The sequence below is a fragment of the Anarhichas minor genome, unplaced genomic scaffold, assembly GCF_050575085.1.
Source record: "Anarhichas minor isolate MPS153535 unplaced genomic scaffold, ASM5057508v1 ptg000009l, whole genome shotgun sequence".
Classification (NCBI taxonomy): domain Eukaryota; kingdom Metazoa; phylum Chordata; class Actinopteri; order Perciformes; family Anarhichadidae; genus Anarhichas; species Anarhichas minor.
The window spans coordinates 614006-620110 of NW_027466455.1; positions in this window are offsets into that span (position 1 = coordinate 614006).

A 6105-nucleotide genomic window follows, 5' to 3' on the forward strand; every position below is an offset into this window, starting at 1 on the left:
CATAGTTTGATCAGTAAGCAAGAGAAGTCCCCTCATTGCTCCATCACGACTTCCCCTCAGTGTGTCTGTCCCAATCAGACAGTTTATTAGTGTTTCAAAGACTTTCTGTTCTGGACCAAACGGGACGGTCCAACAGTCTGACCTCACTCTCCGCCACGCTCTGTTTCTGTTGTTTCAGTCGGTTTCCAACCACTTAATCACGCCGTTAAAGTGGAGCCTCGAAAATAAGAAGCAAAGCCTTTCTTGTCTCTCTTCCTTTCCTTTCCTTTCTCCCTCTCCGCATTAATTCTGTTGTTCGGTTGCTCCGGTGACAGTTAGTGGCGGCCGGTTTGTGCTGGACACGCTGTGCATTTTAACTGCAGAGAGATACCGTAAGAGGGGGGGCAGGACGGAGGGACGAGATGGGAAGCAATAAGGGATAAAAGCATTGAACTGACATGTTCAAGAATGCTGATTGTGCGGGTGTTTATCCTGAGCTGAGGTTGACCAAAGAGTGAGAAGAAAAAGACTCAAAGACACAGAAAAGAGATGAAAAGGATGGTGACACGATGAATGCTGGCTGGATGGACCTGTCTGTGTCTGGTTGGCTGAGAATAACAGGTACAGACTGTTCCCGTCGCTGCTCTTTATCCCCATCATCCCTCTTTTTTCCTTTCTTTATTTACCCACCTGCTGCTGAAGTACTTTCGGGACAGGACAATCCTCCAAAAGTAACTTGATTACATATTAAGGCTCAATTTCCTAACTCGCCCCCCCCCCCCCCCCCCCCCCCCCCCCCCCCCCCCCCCTCCTCCATCCTTTCAGACAGAGTGGGGGCAGAAAAACAGAAAGAGAAAGAGTGAGGACAAACTTCTGTCTTTCTCATTAAACTCTCTGTGAACCCATCGGAAAGAAAGAAACATGGTACACACACACACACACACACACACACACACACACACAGTACATGGTGGTGTTTTCATACCGTCAACATTTATTTCTTCAATTTGGCTCAACACTTCCTCATTGGAAAATCCAAAACAAGCCGTTTACACATTTACAGTCGAAGACGTTGCCCAATATCTAGTCATAAAGTGAACTGCAAACAGCTGAGGGTGACATCTTGAATCTGACTGCTTTTTCAGTGCTGTTATTCAGGCTTTATGCTAAGCTAAGCTAACCCTCTGCTGGAGGTAGCTTAATATTTACGGGCCACACACTGATTGACTGATTACAACGTCATAAAAACACATTTGGTGTCGGCTTCCAAACTGGAAGCGGTTCAGAGCTACAAAAAGCTCTTCTGTGCTTTCTGTCACCTCATCTCACCTTCCTTCCCTCATATTTCTCTCCTCATCTGCTTTGACCTTTCATGCATCTGCAGAACCGCTAAACTGACTGCCTGATCGCCGTTGAATGTGTGTGTGTGTGTGTGTGTGTGTGTGACAGATATACTGTAGGCGAGTGAGAAACAAAAAGGCCTGCTGCTGTCAAGTGTTCAGTTTATGGGTTGTCAAGTTTGGACAATGTCTCATGCATGCTGCCATATCACCATGTGTGCATTCCTGTGTGTGTGTGTGTGTGTGTGTGTGTGTGTGTGTGTGTGTGTGTGTGTGTGTGTGTGTGTGTGCTCAAGGTTGGGAGCCTTATACTGAAAGCATATCAGAGACCTCGACATAGTTTCAGATCTACTTCTGTGAGTTTGCTCAGTTTTTGGACAAGCTTAATGTTCGGCTGCAGGACACAGAAAAAACAAAAACACTGGATTCAAAAAGTGGGAATTTATTGCGATGAATGTTTAAATAAGAGCCACTTGGCTACAGATAGACACGATGACTTTACAGACACAGCTGGACTTGCGTGCGTTGTTTGTGTGTGTGTGTTTCATTTTTTGACGCTATTTTCGGCCAGACAGTTTTATCTGCAGGTTTGAGGTCTCACACACGCGCACACACACACACATCTTCGACTATTATCACGGCAGTCACAGTCTTCCTGTCCTCTTCTCAGTCTGTCCTCGGCATTGTCTTCTTTCCGTCTTGGTCTCTCTCTCTCTCTCTCTCTCTCTCTCTCTCTTTTTGTTTTTTGTAAAGGTCATGTCAGACGTACTGAAAGAGAACAGGATCAGTCCACCAACAAGAGGCACTGAAACCAGCCTTTACACCAAAAGGTGCAGACTGGACTGTCTTTACATGCTGGGAAACAAACCTCCACAACCTTTTTTTTTTTAAGATTAGTTACAAAACTTTGTCTCAACTTGTCACATAAATGTCTTTGTCTCGTGAACTTACAGAGCAGAAAAGGGAGAGTAGCTGTCTCTCCGTAGAGTCGTTTCATTGGCTGTTTGGGGCAAATAAACGCAAGTGCTTGACACAATGCAAATATTTGATCGCTTTCTGTCTGATGACGCCTTTAGTCCTGCGTTACCTGACTCTTTAGCCGCTTCGGGGCAGTGAAACATACTGTAAACATAATTATCACCGTGTAAAATGATTGATTGGTGCAGTTTTTATGTAAACCCAGAATGGATAACTGTAGAAACCTAATCAAACAGCTGCGATTCTTAATGTCATCTGCCACTACCTTTCTATCTGCTAAGTCTGTTAATGTGACTCTTTATTACATAACTTGTAAACCACATGTGTTGAGACCCCGCTTGTTTCGAATCTGGTGAGAATCCCCCCCCCCCCCCACTTTCAGCTGCACTTCTGAATATAAAACTCCCAGCGAGCTGAAACTCAGCTGCATTTCCTCTTTCTGTTTGAACATTGAGGTACACGAAATATGGACATGTCAGATCTTTTGTCTTGCGCACATCGGAAGAGGGTTTGTGTGCTCTGCCCTCAGACACACCTGAAACTGTCCGGTTTCCTCTTGACTCTGCAGACCACCAGATGGTATTTTTAGCTCTGTGTGGGCAACAAAAACCCATTCAGTTATGCAAGTTTGAAAGAGAGTTTCATTCACTCTCTCTGGAGCTCTCAGGGATATCTAAATGAAATTCTCGCTATTGTTTTCAGAGATATCAGATTTTTCTAGACTTCCTAGAACTGCGTAGGATTTCGGTTCAGGTCCTGCAAAACCCAGCGGCTGACTTCACCTCCTCACTTCCTCACAAAGATGCACTTCCTCTTTCTGTTCTCACCCAGCTCCGCTGGTGAGAGAGCCGACTGTTCTCCTGCTTATGAATTGTGACTCTTGTGTGTGTGTGCGTTCCCGCTCTGTTCGCCTGCGTGTACATCGGAGCCCCGGTCCCGTCGTGGTTGGCCACTAAGGACAATCACAGGAAGGCGACAGACACACACACAGTCTGACGGATTTCTTCTGTTCTGCAGATAAGATGGTACATTGAGACGAAAAGCAACGAAGCGTTTTGAAATGGTGAAAGCCAAAAGTCCATGCTGACTGATACATAAACTTGTGTTCACTGTCTGCAAAAGGTCACCTCTCCATCCTCAAGTAATGATGAATCAAGAAGTAGGAGACAGAATCAGTATTTTATGGTGAATGCACACCACAGACTAGATGCTGGTCATGCCAATAACACATATATATATTTATACATATACTGTGAAGTAGCCGCATCGTACGTGTCAATGCTGGAGACTGCGGTTAAACAGAAACAGAGAAGCTGGCGCAAACTCAATGTAGCTGCCAGAAACGGGCCGCCCTTCCAAAAAAGAGACTATACATGGTCACATGGTCATACTCGTGTACCTTTTCAGTCAGGGGAGCTTTTATATAGTGCCGGTGTGCTGCGGGTGGAACAGTGGGGGGTAAAGGGTTAAAGGTGGTTAGATAAATACCCTCTCACCAAAAACCTTTAGAGCAATTTATAAACTGTTAATGAACAGAATTTGTGCAGTTTCCTGACACCCCCTCATGGCTTTTTGGGGTTGAAAAAAAAGTTTGGGCTAGAAGTTCAATATGGTTTCTTGCATGACGAGATTTGGTGATGGTCTGCATAGATGATCGACAGATCTCTGCGATGAATTTGGGTTTTTTGAAAGATTTAATCCTTATTTTCAAAGTTTCAACTGTAAACTCTGTCATGCATTGTGCATGGGTTATTTGTAGAAGGAGAAGTTTTTAAACAAAAAGGGACCACAATGACTGCAGAGGTGAGTCTAATCTTGAACACATGTATTGTCTATCTGCAGGCGAACCAGTGGGTGTTAAAGGTTAAAAGTGATGAGGCGCTCTCTTTTTAAAGCAAAGGTTAATCCTCCCATCAAAATGTCACTTAGTCACAGTTTATTAACCCATACACAGTGTTACAATACACATCTGAGAGAAGTTCAATAAATACATATACATCTATAAATATGGAGAAGATCTGGAAATGACACAGCAGCAGAAATATCACCTCTACTCATGAACATGAGTGACATTTGATTTCGATTTCCTTTGCAGCTCAGAAAGCGGGTTGAAATCAGTCAACACAAACAACTTTTAAGGTGAACAGGAACCCGGGTGAGTCAACGATATGAGATAAGGGTGTTATGTGTGGCGGAGTCATAAAAACAACAATGAACAAAGAACTTTCTTGGAGAACAACAGCTGAGCTGCGGGTCAAAAACGTGTCAAGACACTCTGTAACAATTCTGCTCTGAATACATTTGCGAACACAAACAGGGTAACGTTTGTCAACTGTTGCTTTCGCCTCATTAATCTGGTGACATTTAAACGACGAGGAGTGTGGCTGATGTCTTCCCAGTTAGAAAGGAGGATCTTTGGCTTCAGTTAGGGAGAGAGAGGGAGAGAGAGAGAGAGAGAGGCTGCTGTTCTATTTGAACAAATGTATGAAAATCACACACGTTGACCCAACTCGAGATGGATTGAAAAGAAAGTGGTGAGAGAGAGAGAGAGAAAAGGGAGAGGACGGAGACGGCGAAGGGAGAAGCGGGTAAAATGTCAGTGGGCCGTTTTTTTTTGGAGGTCCGGTCAAATTCTCCTCGGAGACAAAAGGATCGTTGTGGATGTAATCAATGAGGAAGTCCTGTGACATCACGACGTCACGACGCCACCGGGTAGACCCTAATGCTAGCAGGTTCAACAAGGGGGTGGAATGGCGGGAGACTGATTAAGCCTGTGTGCGTGTGTGTGAGTGGCAAAGCTGCTTGACGAGGAATAAATTAATAATCGTGACGATGGATGTGTCCGACTGACTAATATGTGCGTATGAGCGCGAGTCGGAAATGTTTCTTCATCACAACCCTTTCAGCGTCAACTTTAAAGAGCAAACTGCAGTTTCTTCAATCACTTTTCTCTCGCCTCTGTTCTCCTTCCATCCACCCCCCCCCCCCCCCCTAACGCTGCCTATTCAACCCCCGGCGAGAGAGCTCGCTGTGGGGGTGAAGGAGAGCAGAGAGGCCCCTCTGTCCGCTGCTTTATTCTCTGTCTCATTAAAACAGTGAGGCTGTGTTCAGGCCGGGGCTTAAGGGCAAAATGGAAATGGAATGTGCATATATGTGTGTGTGTGTGTGTGTGTGTGTGTGTGTGTGTGTGTGTTTGTCTACGACTGCAGCATGGCTGCTTTATTATTATGAATCATAATTCTGTATGTTTCCGCGTGCTAGTCGGTGTGCTCCAACACGAAGAAAATACTCCGAATACGTCCTTTAATCTCCCTCTGATCACCGCACACCTTTTGTCGTTTCTTTTTACTCTGTTCCTTCCCTCCATTTTTAGACTTCCATTGTCCTGCTGTTTCCCTTCTTTTCATCTTTTCTCCCGCCTTTCTCTTTTATTGCTCACGGTGTGTCTGTGTGTGATTTAGAAGTTTTGCCGCCTCAGCAGTCTAAAAGGGGGCAGCAAGTCGAAACTTTCCTCTCTCTCACACATACACACACACACACACACACACACGCGCGCACACACACACACACACACACACACACACACACACACACACACACACACACACACACACAGAGGTTTGTTAAATTCAGATCTAGCTAATACCGTTTGTGTGGTGAGAATGAATAGAGATGAGTTGAAGTATCAAGTAGTGTGTGTGTTGTGTGTGTTTACATTAGTGTGTCCTTCCCTCCTTTACAAAGTCTTAAAAGTCTTTATGAGCTGCCTGATTACTCACAAACTTTACAAAAGGGTGTGTGTGTGTGT